Here is a 15,590-nt window from a genome sequence, read left to right on the forward strand (position 1 = left end):
CAACACATTTAAATCTCTCATGGATTTGACTGCTTAACAAATATTTCAATATTTGCATTCAAACATCTGCTTTGGCAGGTGCCATTGAATCTGAAATTATCTCAGCTACAAGTAAATTATATGTATACAGCTAAGAAATACCTTTATTTCATGTCACTTGAAGTTGGAATTCAACCTGGAAGAAAATGGTGTAATTTACTGTGTTCTAGCTTTAGTATTAGGATATAGGCTTCAAGGAGCAGCATTAACTAGAAAAACACCTTCACATTTCATTTGGTATAGTGGATATATTCCTGAATATGGGAGCCTAATAAATCACTGCTACACAGTATTTTTGTATCATAGTTTTAGGGGATGTTATGGTATTGTGTACACATGCAATTACTCTGCAAATCTTGTCATGCCTTTGGCCAAAATCCTCTCCAGTGAACAATGAATACTTCCAGTCAATTCTCCTAGGCCCAGTACAGGACTTCCAACAGTCCCTTACTGCCTGTGGATATTTGCTCAACCATTTTCTTGGACGTGCATCTAGCTGTGGTAAAACTTGCATTGTAAACCAGACTGTTAGCTTCTTTCTTTGCAGCTTTCACATTTCTTTTTGTTAGTGACTCAGAGCCAATTCTGTTTGCTAAAACATTAACAAATTGACGCAAAGGTAGCCCAGAGAGGAGTAAAAAACACATGTTGAGGAACACAGCATGTCATGACAGCACTGTAGAGTGTCACTGGCTGAGAGGTACCGTCTGTCATCCTAGCTCTTACTGGACAATAGCAACTAGAGAGCATGGTTTAAATATAGCTTAACAATATAAAGTAACAGATTGTTAAATATGTCTTTCAATAAATACTTCAGAGACATACAGATCAATGCTACATGGAAGGTGAGGGGAATTAAATGGCTTATATGTGTATTCCTCTTTCACTGGCCCACAGAGGATTCTTATTTCTGGAATAAAAGCTTGAGGATTGATTACTGAATGCTCCAGAACCTTATCTTAATTTCATTTGGATTCTTGGTGATATAAAGCCCGCACAACAGTAATCTTCTGGGGACAGCTATCTTTATACATTGTTTGCTTCTTGGGTAGTAACTTAATTTGAGAAACTCGGAGCTTGCATCATCTGAGAACAAAGAGGCAAATCCAGTGATTAATAACCAAGAAATCTCTCCTGAGGTCTTTATAGCCATATTTCTACTAGGCATCTTCAGCTGGATATTCCTAGTTCCACATTTCCCTAACTGAACGAATTATCTTTTGCTTCTTCACCTTCTCCTGTTTTGATCTACCCACTTAATTAAGCCACAGACACAGGATTCATTCTGTAAGGGGACGGACTCGACCCATCTCAAGCCATCATCATTCTGGTTTAGAAGGCCTTAATAGCTCCCTTATTCACACCACCCTCCATACTTTTGTCAGAGTATTATTATTAAACACTAATAAGTTGAGAATATTTTCCTGCTTAATATTGTGTGTTAACCCCTCCCAATCAACAACACTCAGTGCAAGGCTTCTACTCTAGGATACAAATCTAAACCCCTTAACATGACTGATTAAGGCCTTTTACCCTCTCATTACCAGTTTTGTCTTAGTTTTTCTTACTCCCCCATGAGCAATACTGGACCATTTACAGCTTCCAAACTATGTCATGTTTTCTCAGACCTCTTTACCTGTGCTAAAAGTATTCCCTCAATATGGTATGTCCCTTCCTTCCTCCTTTGTTCGGCTAATTCTTACTTAACCTTCAAAACTCACCTCCGTCAGGTGCCTTTCCTAACCAATCCATACTTTCACAGTCTACACAGAACTCAACCACACTGAGTGGGTGCTATCTGTTATGTGTATGTCTTCTCCACTGGGCTATAGCCTCATTCTGCAGCCTCAGTGCCTGGTACTCAGCAGGTGTGCCATGAACACTTGCTGAACGGAAGTTCAAGTCTACCCACCCAGAGTTCCCCACTCTGATTTCTTAAGGCAGGTTTGTGTGCACTCTCCCACATGCTGTTTTTTCTGGCCGTGTAGCGCGGCATGTGGGATCTTAGACCCCAACCAGGGATCAAACCTGTGCTCCCTGCGTTGGAAGTGCAGAGTCTTAACCACTGGACCGCCAGGGAAGTCCCATCCCTTATGCTTCGTAAATCCTGCTACTCTAGTAGTTATATGTATTATAATCTTTTGTGCGCTTGTTATCTCCACACAGCCTGGAAGCTCCTTCCTGGATGACTAGAAACATCCTTCTGTCTTTGTAATCCCAGTTATTAGCACACTGCCTGGGACACAGCAAGTCCTCATAAATACTGAATAAATGAATAACCTGAGACATAGTAGTTACCTCTGGATATCTCTTAACCTGAAGATTCCATGATATCTCAGAGATTCTTGGTGAATTGCCTTCAGTTTGAGCGCTTATTGAAGAATCTATGAATTCACATGAAAGGGAACTTGGTTCTTTACATGAAATAGTCAATAAAGCCCTTTATGCATGAGTCAGCTTAATAAAGCAAGTTTTTCCTTGTATCACAACTGTGTGCATTCTGCTTTGTCTTTTTTAAAAAAGGCTTTACATTACTATTGTGTTATTAAAAATATAAAATAAAATTAAAATCTTCCAATAAAGAAAATTTAGTCAAAGGAATGTGAGCTCTCAAATGTATATTATATTTAAGAAATGTATATTCAATTTTACCCCCTCTAGTTTTAAAGCAGTAAAACAATTATGTCTTCAAAAGATATGTAGTAAACTAATCCCTACCAACACACCGAACTTATCGTCCCTGTTGAAGTGTTATCAGTTTGCAGCTCAGTAAACTTCCTGATTTTTATGATACTGCACCAAACATTTATCTAAATGAAAGTGTATGAGATCCAAAGGTGCTTTTCAATCACAATATCCTTTATGAATTAGACTTTCATTTATCAAAATTACAGGCAAAAAGAGGTAAGGTCTCAAAGGGCTGTCTCATTACAAGGCTTATAAACACTGTCCTTAGAAAGAATTGGTTTAACACCCAGCAAATCAAAATCTGATTGGGAAGAGAATTTATTTGAGATCATCTATCTTCAGAAGACATGTTGGACTGAGTGCACTTCTTGGCCTCTTTAGCCATTCATCAGGAAATTAACAAGCGAGTACCACAAACCACCAGAATACCTTAGCTTTGAAAATGTGAATTATGTGTTAAGCTGGATAGGCTAGACATACACCCTTATTTTCTAAGAAAACATTAAAATGCCATAAAATTTGAAAGGTTTCAGAATAAAAAATTCCACCAAATTATAGATTAATGAAGCCAAATCCAAAAATTATACTTATTTTCCACATCATGTTACAAATAACAAATACAGGAAAACATCCTATACACATTAGATTTCTTAGTAAGTAAATATGCTTAAAGCTCTGTATGTGAAAATGCCATCTAATATAGAATACTGCATTACATGAACCTAAATGAAGCTCCTCTTTTGTAATATTTCTCTTAATAATAAGGATCCATGTGAAACAAAGTATATTTTAAAAGTGAAATAACGAGAAAACTATGTTTCTGTTTTTAGTACTGTTATTATACTCTAGCATTATTACTACTATAATAATAATTATTAATTATCATTTAAAAATTATATTGTTATTTTAAACAAGGGTAAGTTAAAATATAGAAGTGATAAGTTAAGAGACATTAACTTATCTTGATAATATTCAGAGAATATGTCTAACTGGAAAGTCTGGGCAATTAAGGCAAAGAAATTTCATTTGCCCATCATGTCTTTTTCTATCGATACACATAAACAGTTAATGTAAAGAAAAATACTATAAAGTAGTTTATTTCTGTTTAAGGAATTATTCTATAGACAACTCCAAAACATCTATACCAATAAGGAAAAAAGTAATTTCTAATAATAGGGAAACAATAAATCATGTCTGTGTGGTTAACGCATGAAGAGAAAAGATATAAACCCATAACAAGCCAATTTTAGTGTAGCAGGGGCTTCTTACCAGTTTTATATTATAGTTATCATTTATTTTCCATTGAGTATGGAAATATGGCTTTAATTTTCATTTATTAAAATGATACATGAACATACATGTGTATCTACCTACCTATCTACTTATCTACCTATATTATGTATATCTACTCTGTAAGAACACATTTTCCATGTTATTTGATCTGTACAATTTAAGTACATGGTGTAAGACTCATGAGCTGGCCCCTGCTTATTTAATATCTCACTAATTTACCGATTTGACCTCTTCACACTTTATATTCTCCAAGAGCTGAATGCTTTTGTTCCCAAACATGGCACACTGTTTCAAACCTTTAAGTCTGACATGTGTAATTTCTTTTACAAGGAATTCTCTTACCTGCTCTGTCGTTCAGAATGCAGTTTAGTTGAGTATTCTATTCACTGTATAAATTTTGTATCTTGTAAGTCAAAATATACTATTTTTTGATATTTTTCTTAAGTCTTTTATTTAGGTATTCTTGTATTAGATTTTAATTTCCAGTGTATCGAGTGTCAAAAAAAAGTGGCAATCAATAAATATTTGTTGAGTGAGCACATGAAAATACAATAATAATTTGCATATTAATCATTTTATATGTACAGTACTTAAGAAAAGTTACTTTTCTCTTTATGTCCTTTACAGTTTCCTCATAAATGAGTAAGGTGGACTGTGTGATTTGCAATTCTTACTTTATTTTTCCTGCAAACATCCATTAAAAACGTATTTTACAAATATATCCAGACCAATCTCCTAACCTCAGTTTCCTACCCCGTTGAAAGAGAACCAAGTATTTTTTAACTGAACTCTCACAGGATTATTGCAATGTTGAAATAGACAATGAATGCTGAAATACTGTGAAATGTGTGAATATTATTTATATAATAAGCTCTCAAAATGTTTGTTAAAATGTTGATAAACTAACAAGAGTGTTAAAAGTTTACTAAGTACATAATTTAAAAATGAACAAGAATACAACCAATGCTTTATTGCTTACAATAATGCTGCCTAAGATTTATATAAAGGGGGAAAAAGCAGGCTGATGTGAGGATTTAAAAACTCAAATAAGATAACGGATGCGTCTAAGGTCTTATTAGCACAATACCTAGTCAATAATGAGTATTCAACAAATAATGGTTTCCTTTCCTTCAATTGGGATTAATCTTCTTCCTTCCATCATGCTGTTGTAACACTGTTTATATTCATTACAAGGAAATACGAGCCTTCAACACCTCCCCTAGATCAGATAATTCCTGAAGACAGCAAGGATAGCGTGTAGGCAGGTACCATGAAGTGTTTGTAAAGCTGAATGGAGTGTAAATAGCTTACATTAAAAACTGATTTTCCCTCAATAACCATATTATTCATTTAAAGATATTATTAAATAAAATTACATAAGCATCAATATATTTGACATGCATTTTGGATTTTGTATATAGGCATCTTAAGAATATAAGTGTTCTTAATATCTTGGATAAGGAAAAAATTGCTTTCTCAACAAAGTTGATATCGCAATTTGTTTTAGAGAATTATAAAGATGAGCTATTTAATACATACTTTTCTTCCATCATTGGAAGGAAATGGGAAGAATGGAAATTTAGTCTCATTTTAATTTTATCTAAATGTAATATCAGGAAATTCTAATGTTTCTAAACATCTTGAAATCAGTTTAAGATGGCAGTCTTTTTTGGAGGAGAAATTCTTTTCAATATACACCATTTCACAACATTTTTAGCTTGGGAAATGTGTTTTGACAAAAATCTCCCCTTACGTAAGAGAAAATGCTGCAATTCATTTTCAAACCTAAATACTTCTTTTAGGAGTATTAATGACACATAAATACTTTGGGAAATTTTAAATAGACATCACTTCTTCTCATTAAAACTGAAATCAGAGCAACAAATATCTTTACAGAACAGCGATTTTAGTAACTCCGATGATATTATTTAATTTCCACTAAAAGGAAAAGATTTTAAGATAAATACTCCCAACTAATTACATTAAATATGGTGATATGATCTTGTGCAATAATACGTATGAATCAATCTATTACTGAGAATTTTACAATTTTGAACATTTTAAACAAGATGAAAGAATGTTTTTTGTTGTATTGAGAAACCTAACACTCAAAAATGTTTTATGTCAATCTTAATGTGAGATAAAAGCAGTAGTACATACATAGAACAAACTTCACTGTAACAATCATTTACTGAAAAGTAAGTATTTTTCTTTGTAAATAATTTAAATTCAAAATTAAATTTTGCCTTTGACTTTATAGCACAGACATAGTATTTCCTTTCTTAAGTAACGTAAATGATGATGACATAGAAGGAAAGACCTGCTGAAGGCCAAGGACTGAAAAAAAAAAAAAATCATCTTCTGTATAGAACAGGATTAAAGAAAAAACAGTCTTTGCAATAGAAAAATCCTAATGGTAAGGACTGTTAGTGATACAGAATAAAAACACTATTGGAAGGCTTCCCTGGTGGCACAGTGGTTGGGGGTCCGCCTGCCGATGCAGGGGACACGGGTTCGTGTGGGGAGGGCCCAGGAGGATCCCACGTGCCGCGGAGCGGCTGGGCCCGTGAGCCATGGCCGCTGAGTCTGCGCGTCCGGAGCCTGTGCTCCGCAACGGGAGACGCCACAACAGTGAGAGGCCCGCGTACCGCAAAAAACAAAACAAAACAAAAAAAAACACTGTTGGAAAGAATGACTGGAAAACTCAGGTATCTTTTTTGCTCTTTTATATTTGATGTTGAGTCAGGAGCCTCACTTTATCAATACAAAATCTTTTTATGAAAGTAAGTATTTCTATAAATGAAATACTGTTTCTATTCAAATAAACAATTTCTATTTGTTGTTTCAAACACACTTTACGTAAAAATCTGAATGGTTATTGACTAAATTTAATTAATACAGATAAAAAATCTGGACAGTTTACACATCAAATTCTTCATTTCTTAGTTGTGGGTATTTTAGTCTGAATGCATTGGATTTAACCATGGTTCTCACTTCAATTCATTTCTGTTGACAGAGAATATATTTTGTAATTCAAAATAGATATTATCTATATCACCATAAAACTACCAAGATACCAGCTTCAAATTTATAATGAATTTGATTCAGAAATGGTAATGCTTACCTGAATCAATAACTGATATTACTATTTATGGTCCATTTTAATACATCGTTATATCACATAAAATTAGAGTACAGCATGAGTAACTTGTACAGACTTTTGATTGTTTTAAACTAGACATAAACATTACATCTGCAGGTAGGCTGTTCTCTGAAAAGCTTGAAGAACTTATTTCAACGGCAGAGTAAATATCCAGAATTAGCAATATGGACATTAATTAAGATGGAATGTTCACAGATTATTATTCTAAGTGGTAAGTTCTTATTCACATTAGTTATGCTTGTAAATGATTTACTGGACTATAAGAAATAAAAGAAAATGGCTACCTAACATCAACAGTTATTGCTCTGTGGAGAAGGACATCAAGGACACTTGCAAGTAAAAGAATTGGATCAATATTAACGTGATTTTCATTTCATGCTTCCCCAACTCCAGTAAGCTGACAATATACTCTGATTATGTGAACTGCCTCAGAGTAACACAGAAGAGGTTATTAGAGCAAGAGGTGGAAAGGGAATGCACTTTTTATATTGACAGGCCTGCTAATAGAGTATACTGATTTTCAAAGACATGCAATGCATTTTTACAATTTGGTTCTGACAGCAAAAATGGAATTTCATTTATTCCTAATTCAAAATATTCATATATAAGCAATATTTCTTAGAGCAGACCAACAAAGGGGATATTCATAAATAGCATTTTTAAACAGTAAAAATGCAATTAAAAAAGGTACAAGAAAATATTATTGAATTTAAGTACAGCATTATATAACTATGAAATGCTAACTTAATAATCTTAATGGAGTAAATGTAGAAAACTGCATTCTATGCTTTTTAAGGGAAATTTGATAAGCCATATTTTAAAAATATACATGATGATAAACGTAGAATCTCTGTGGTAGGAGAATATTATGTGGTAGGATTTTGATTAGCCATTAAGTTAGGGTGATTTTAAAATATTTTAAATAGGATTTCATTACATTGAAAATCACATGGCACACTTTACTTGTGGAAAAAAGTGCTAAAACATATAGAAACTTGGGCTAGTTTGGAACCCTCTAAATATCATGAAGAGCAGAGATAATGCATTATTCATCTTCGTGACTGTTTGAGTACATAGCATAGTGTTTGGTCCTTACGTTAAAGTATGCTTAGAAAAAGACCAGCAGGAATAAATACATTAAAATGGTAAAGGCAGCTATCTTGACGGCTGTCTATGAGTGACTTTTTCCCCCTTCTTTAAAATTGTTTTGCGTTTTCTGGATTTTCCACAATGACTATGTTTCTTTTCAGGAAGGAAAGAAGGGAGGGAAGGTGGAAGGAAGGAAGGAAGGAAGGATGGAAGGAAGGAAGGAGGGAAGGAAGGAAGGGAGGGAGGGAGGGAGGGGAAAACGAACAAAGGAAAGAAACCTTTCATCCTGAGTCAAGAGGGGTAGATAGCCAATGAGTAGCAGAATGGAAGGAAGAAAGTTTTGGCATTCTTGGAATGAAAGAAAAGATGAACTGGACAGCTTGAATGAGGGCTTAAAGGGTGGGGAGACTTCCCCTGGCAGTGGATGGCATTAACCTGGGGAATGATGCTTGGTGTTTCTTTTCTAAGCCTGCCACAAAATGCAGTGTGGAAAATTTACTTTAAAACTCTGAGAAATGGGGGGTAGGAGATGTTTTGGATAGATAAGCAACTGGTTCAGAGACATGGAAGGAAGACGTAATTTAACAGGAATTTCTCTTTAATTATTAAAAACTGGGATAGCTAAGAGATGGTGCTGGTATAGGTTATCGAAAGCACTTTTAAAAACACTAAAGACTTTCCGGACGCGCAGGCCATGGCTCACGGGCCCAGCCGCTCCGCGGCATGTGGGATCCTCCCGGACCGGGGCACGAACCCGCGTCCCCTGCATCGGCAGGCAGATTCTCAACCACTGCGCCACCAGGGAAGCCCTAAAGACATTTTAAATTATGTTTTTATAAATGACATTGAATGCACAGTCTGTGAACGACTCTAAGTTCACCTGTACTGATAAATCTCTGTGGATGACAGGCTGTATGAGTGGGCCAAAATTTAGCAGGTAAACTTTTAGAGAGGGGAAGTTCAATAATGCTCATACACTTGGGAAAATTCCAAATTTATCTACAGCAACACACTGTATAGGAAGATCATGGTATTTAGATTGAGATTTTGCTCTATCTACCATTTATTAGTTAGCATGCCACTTAATTTCTATAGTCTGTCATTTTCCCAAATAAAAATCCTTTAATAGCTCTATTGACAGATCCCTTCACAGTATAGTTCCAAGCAGCCTTTTCAGCTCATCTTTGTACGATCTCCCCACACTATCTTGTGTTCCATCAAGCAGCACCACTTTCATTCCCTGGACACATCATGTTGTGTGGTCCCTTCCTCCATGTTACCACCACCTCACTTACTGTCTTGGGTAGATATCCATTTATCCTTTCAAGTTTAGCTAAAATTTATTTCTTCAGTTAGCCAGCCCTCTTCACTGAGTTTGCATAGCATTTTTAATACACCTTGATGAAAATATCTATCATACTGTATTTTAATTATTTATAAATGTAATTTTATGTACACTTTATAAAAATTAGTCTAAAAATATAAGCAAGATTATGAGCAGTTCCATGCCACTTAGCAATAGATCTATTAATATAATTTTGTCAGCTCCTTATCTTTAGTGGCTTTTGATGCTCTAACTGGAAATAAAGTACAGACATAAAAAACATATTTCAGAATTTGAAAATGCCGTACTTATAGACCTATTATGTAGACTATCATACTTCAATGCTGTTATTGAGAAGGATGAATGAATGTGGTTAAAATACTGTGTATGTTGAAATGAATGAATTATCAATTAAATAAAAGACAGCAACAAAGTACAAAAAATTGTATTAATGTGGATGCTTTAAATGGAATAGGTGAAAGATATGATTCCTGTCCTCAAGTGGTTTTTCTTTTATCTCAGAATATAAAATACTTAAAATCAAAATACTTTCTGATAACTTTACAAGGTGACCTATTACCAAGTGCAAAATATTGAGGTCATTCAAAGAAGGAAGTTAGGGTCTTTTATGCCTCCATGTCTTGGAAATTTCTGTTATTAACTCTGCTCTTCCCTGCTCACCTGGTAAATTCCTAATCTTCTCTCAAGTCAGTTCATAAGTAATTATTTCTGTGAAGCTGACTCCAACCCGATAGGTCCAGCGTTAGTCACCTTCCCTGTGTTCCTTTATGAAGTACCACCTCCCTCTACGAGAACTGCTTATTTCTTTCCACTAGACCAGGATTTTTCAACCTAGGCACTACTGATGTTTTGGGCTGGATTTTGGTTGTCATTCTGGGGAGCTGCCCAGTGAATAGTCAGGTATTTTAGCAGAATTCTTGGTGTCTACCCTTTAGATGCCAGTAGCACACGCTGACTTCCACCCCTGCTGGGACACACTGCACTAAACTATGTGCTGTGAGAAGGCAGAAATTGTGCCTCAGCCTCTGTATTCAACATTTAGTGCATGCATGGCATGTACAAGATATTCAATAAATGCTTTTAAATTAATGAAGCCACTTGATTCCTCTGAATCAGTTTAAAGCCTTCCATCTGAAGCTTCACATAAAAACAGGGGAGTTGTTAAAACCTTTGTTGATATGAAAATGCTGTTACACAAAAACTTTAAAATGTGTTTTATAAGCATATTTTATAAGTCAGCATTTATATAATCCATTTAAATTATTTTAAGAGACTGTAAAACCATAGGGTGAAGATAAGACTGTATTAAAATATGACACTGGCATCAAAAAAGAGCTGAAAGATGACTCCATGTATGCCTTTCTCTCGCTTGTAAAAAATTTACATCATTAACTTTTCAATAAATTATTTTAACAATAATCATATCATCTATTTCATTCCAGATATGAAGATTTAATTAATAATACACCAACTAAAATGGACATATCAATGAACAATAAGAAGACATTTGCTAGAGACTACATGGTACAAACAATAAACCACTCGGTAAAACAATCAAATCATCATTTCCATTATAAATGTAAACTCTTCAAAAAACTGAAGTCAGAAAAAAATGAAGTCAGATAATTTGAAGCTCCTGTCTCAACAACTGTATATAGCTGCACTAGTACTTTTTTATTCTCAGTGTTTTCTTATTTCTTGATGACTGCAAGTAGCACCTTACAGTAGCCATGCATACACCATCAAAACTAATTTAATTCCAGATTCATTACAGAGCTGCTTTTTATTCATCAAGGTCATATCTTGATGGCTTCACAAGCTTAGATAAATTGGGTGTTAAGCAGATACATCTCTGAGGAACCTAAGGATGTTCTCATTTGCAGTTCTCAGCATATCTTATTATTTATTGCCAAAGAAATGAATGATTAATTTTGTCATCTTTGCTCCATGTTTTTTTTTTCCTCTGGCTAAAACAGCCTGCCCTCCTCTGCGATGCCTGATCAGACCTATTGAGGGTGATGGCTTTGATCGCAGACAGGGAGCTTGAGATCTTAGGCTTTGATGAAACATTGCTCCACTATAATTTCATGGAAAGGGAACAGAGTCCTACATGGTAATTGACAATCAACAAAGACAACCAAACTTATTAAGATTTTAACTATTCTTTGACACCATAATCTTTCAGCATCAGAAATGGACCAAAATTTGTCTGGTTTAGGTTTTATTTAAACATACAAACAATATACAAAATCCTCCTTTTTCAATCATTTCCTTATTAGCTAATTTGCCCTGAAGAAGAAAGCCCTGCAGATCAGAAAATGAATTTATAGTTTAAAATATTTTCCTTATATTCTTCCACTGCTATGGTCTGTAAAATTCCCGGTAATGAATTAAATTTGCACTTGTATGAGATTTTACTATCAGAAAACACCCAAAAAACACATTCAATACATATGAAATTAGAGCATTAAACACCAGCAAAAAAAATTACATGCCTCTAGGTTTTTATTAATCACATTCCAACACTAGAGGCTGAAAAGTATATCAAATCACACCAAATCTTTTGCACATGACAACCTCATAAATTATTCAACTCATTAGTATTACTAAGAAGCATGAAAAACTCCATCAGTGTTAAGGATGTTTTCCAACTGAAAAAGGTCAACCAAAAGTTTTAATAATGAAATGGAAGAGAAAGCTTTGCAAAGCAAATATGAAGTACAATAACTGTCCTTTTTGTCTCCTTGGAAATATATCTAATTCTGATTATTTGCTCATTTAAAAGCAAGTATTGTTAATATATTTGTTTTGTGGCTCCAAATAAATTGCCTAAATAGAATGTCATGAAATTTAAATTACAGCTAAATGTTTCTGCCCATCACATTAAAGTTTAACTATAATTTAAGCTAAACTGTTTGAATTAAAGGAAAAGTCAAGTGATTCAAAACATTTTTGTTAAAACATTAAGCTTGCAAATTCAGTTTCACTTCTATTACAATATATTAATAGAGGCTCACATTCTTGAAACATAGTGTACTACAGGAACAGAGAGACATGACCAGTGATCAAATCTCAGGGATTGCTTTGATGGCCATGTAAATATTCCCTATTTAAGTAATTTTAGGTTATTCCCTCAGCTTGTACAACTTGGTTAAAATTCTGAAAACTTTGATCCCTGATTCAAATATTTCTAGCCATACTGAAAGTTCCATTCATTAAATCTTTTGTTCCTAAAACAATTTTGTTGCCACAATGTAGATGAATAGAAAAAAATTTTTGACCATAGATTACTGCAGAGTTTCTGTGCATTTAATATTTAACTTTCAAGATAGAATTTGAAATACTTTAATTATTTAATAAAGAGGAAGAAATAAATTGAATTTCAATTTGTTCTAGAAGCTCTCTCAAAATTAGTAGGTTTGTGCTATAAATATACCCTTTATCTATGCCTACACAAACCAAAACATTAAATCTTTCGGATGTTAGTCTATACACTGCCAGACTTTAAGGTACTTAAAACACATTTAAATGTTTAATGGCAGGCAGAGTGACCAGATGATGGGCTGAGTTCTGTTAGTTTTATATGAATGTTCTGGCAATATGTGCATATAAAAGCCTTTCTCTAAAATATACAAAATATGTTTTCAATTAAGTCTTTCAACATCTATTTTCATTGGATAAAGTGCTTTGTAATAATTACTGACATTTACTTCCTATTCTTCTGAGGAAATACTTTAAACATAGGTTAGAAGGCACATTAAGAGTTTGGAAGAAGATACAATGTTATGTTTTTCTCTTGGCAGTTTGTAATTCCTCCTTCTACTTCTATGTACGGATCACTCCAGGGAGTACTTTCCACTCACCTCTTCACATCCTCCATATTTTACTCCCTACTCTCTACCCACTTCTAGAAGTTCACAAATGTGAAGTCAGAGGTGTGCTCTAGAGTTGTTTTTGGAGGTAGAATTGTTTCTGTTCTCTTTTGTCTTCCACTACCCGACCTTAACCCCGAGAATGACCACGAAGTAAATCTGGCACGGGTACCATGTAGATGTCCTGAATATTTTATGGCATACGAGTGGTCTTTGTTCTAGATACGTATAAAATAAAAACATACCCTACTTTCCTTTTATCAAAGAACCCAACTCAGGAGGGATAACAGGTTTGGAATGCTGCTGCTGATCCACTATTTCAAATTCATAAACCACTACATATTTTAAAATACGTTCATACGACACACAGAGGATGTTTACTATCACCTACATCTTTCATCTGTTTCAAAATCAGAATATTATTTTTTAATTTAGGTTCATTAACAGTGGTTACTATGTTACTAAAACATGACATGACAGTCTTAAAAAAAGGTCAATATAGGGGCTTCCTTGGTGGCGCAGTGGTTGAGAGTCCGCCTGCCGGTGCGGGGGACGCGGGTTCGTGGCCCGGTCCAGGAAGATCCCACATGCCGCAGAGCGGCTGGGCCCGTGAGCCATGGCCGCTGAGCCTGCGCGTCCGGAGCCTGTGCCCCGCAGCGGGAGAGGCCACAGCGGTGAGAGGCCCGCGTATCAAAAAAAAAAAAAAAAAAAGGTCAATATAAAAAAATTTAAATATGTTTCTTATAAGCTTTGACACTGGTTTAATAATAAAGACATTTTAAAAATTGAACATACAAAATAAGGCATCCATTTTTATAGAGAACCAAAAGAAATATTTTTCTAACAGACCTTTTCTAAAAGCAACCTGTAGAACACTGAATGTAGTATAATGTGAATCCTATATAATTAAGGTATTGGCAACACAGTGTCACTAATAATATCACTCTAGCCTAACCCCTGTTACAAGTTGTCTTTAGATGTTTCTAATTTCTAATGAGAGGAATTCAAGATGAATTGATGAAAATGCCTAAATGGTTGGGAATATGAAATGAAGTTAAAAATTTTTAAGTTCATATTATAAAGCATGCCACTTTAAGTAGATATTTCTAAGAATCTCTTCTGTAGAACATAAAGATAATAACTCATTTTAAGTTGGTGCTAAATCCTTAGGTGCTAGAATCCTTAGGTGATTTTTTTTGAGTTGATTAAAGAAATCCCCTACAGTACAAGTCAACTATAATTTTTTTTTAAAGCATATTCTCTCCTGCAGTTACTTTTACTGTATAAAGTTACTTTTTAACTTTATCTTAGGTATGTTTCATATGAAATCCTCACATATTTATTTGTGTTTCCAGCCTTAGTAAGTAATACCAATTCACAGACTAGTTACACAATAAATTTTAAAAGTTGTGCACATTTTCTTTCTATTGGGATTAAATATTTTCCCTGTTCAATCCATCAAGAACATGAATGGCAATCTGTGTTATATATTAGGGTAAATTTTAAAACATATGGCTCATTTATTACTCTCAAATAAATAAAAATTAAAATAATAAAAACCCAAGTGATTGTGAGAACAAAAGTAGTCAATAACAAAAACATATGGACAGTGTTCAATAACGTTATTTTCTGAGTGTATATGGTTTATAAAATTATATTATCAATCAAACTTAAACTTTTTAGAGCATTTAAAAATAGGTGAACTGGGCTTCCCTGGTGGTGCAGTGGTTAAGAATCTGCCTGCCAATTCAGGGCACATGGGTTCAAGCCCTGGTCTGGGAAGATCTCACATGCCGCGGAGCAACTAAGCCCGTGCGCCACAACTACTGAGCCTGTGCTCTAGAGCCCGCGAGCCACAACTCCTGAAGCCCGGACGCCTAAAGCCCTTGCTCTGTAGCAAGAGAAGCCACCGCAATGAGAAGAGTAGCCCCCGCTCACCGCCACTAGAGGAAGCCCGCGCGCAGCAACAAAGACACAATGCAGCCAAAAATAAATTAATTAATTTAAAAAAAGTAGGTGAACAGAGAGAATAGCCCTATGCATACTTCTTGGTGGACAGCAATCTAAAGTAGCAGCGTTTTTATTTAATTAAAAAAAGTAT

At 34.6% G+C, this 15,590-nt stretch overlaps 1 protein-coding gene across 1 annotated transcript in view; it reads right to left on the reverse strand.

Moving 5' to 3' along the window:
• Positions 1–15,590, reverse strand: part of NBEA (neurobeachin) — a 620,750-nt gene that overhangs the window by 221,163 nt on the left and 383,997 nt on the right. The gene's annotated exons all lie outside the window — the stretch shown is intronic.

Source organism: Delphinapterus leucas, chromosome 18 (assembly GCF_059928025.1).
Source record: "Delphinapterus leucas isolate spDelLeu-1000000601 "Yukka" chromosome 18, BTC_Dleu_Yukka2, whole genome shotgun sequence".
Lineage (NCBI taxonomy): Eukaryota > Metazoa > Chordata > Mammalia > Artiodactyla > Monodontidae > Delphinapterus > Delphinapterus leucas.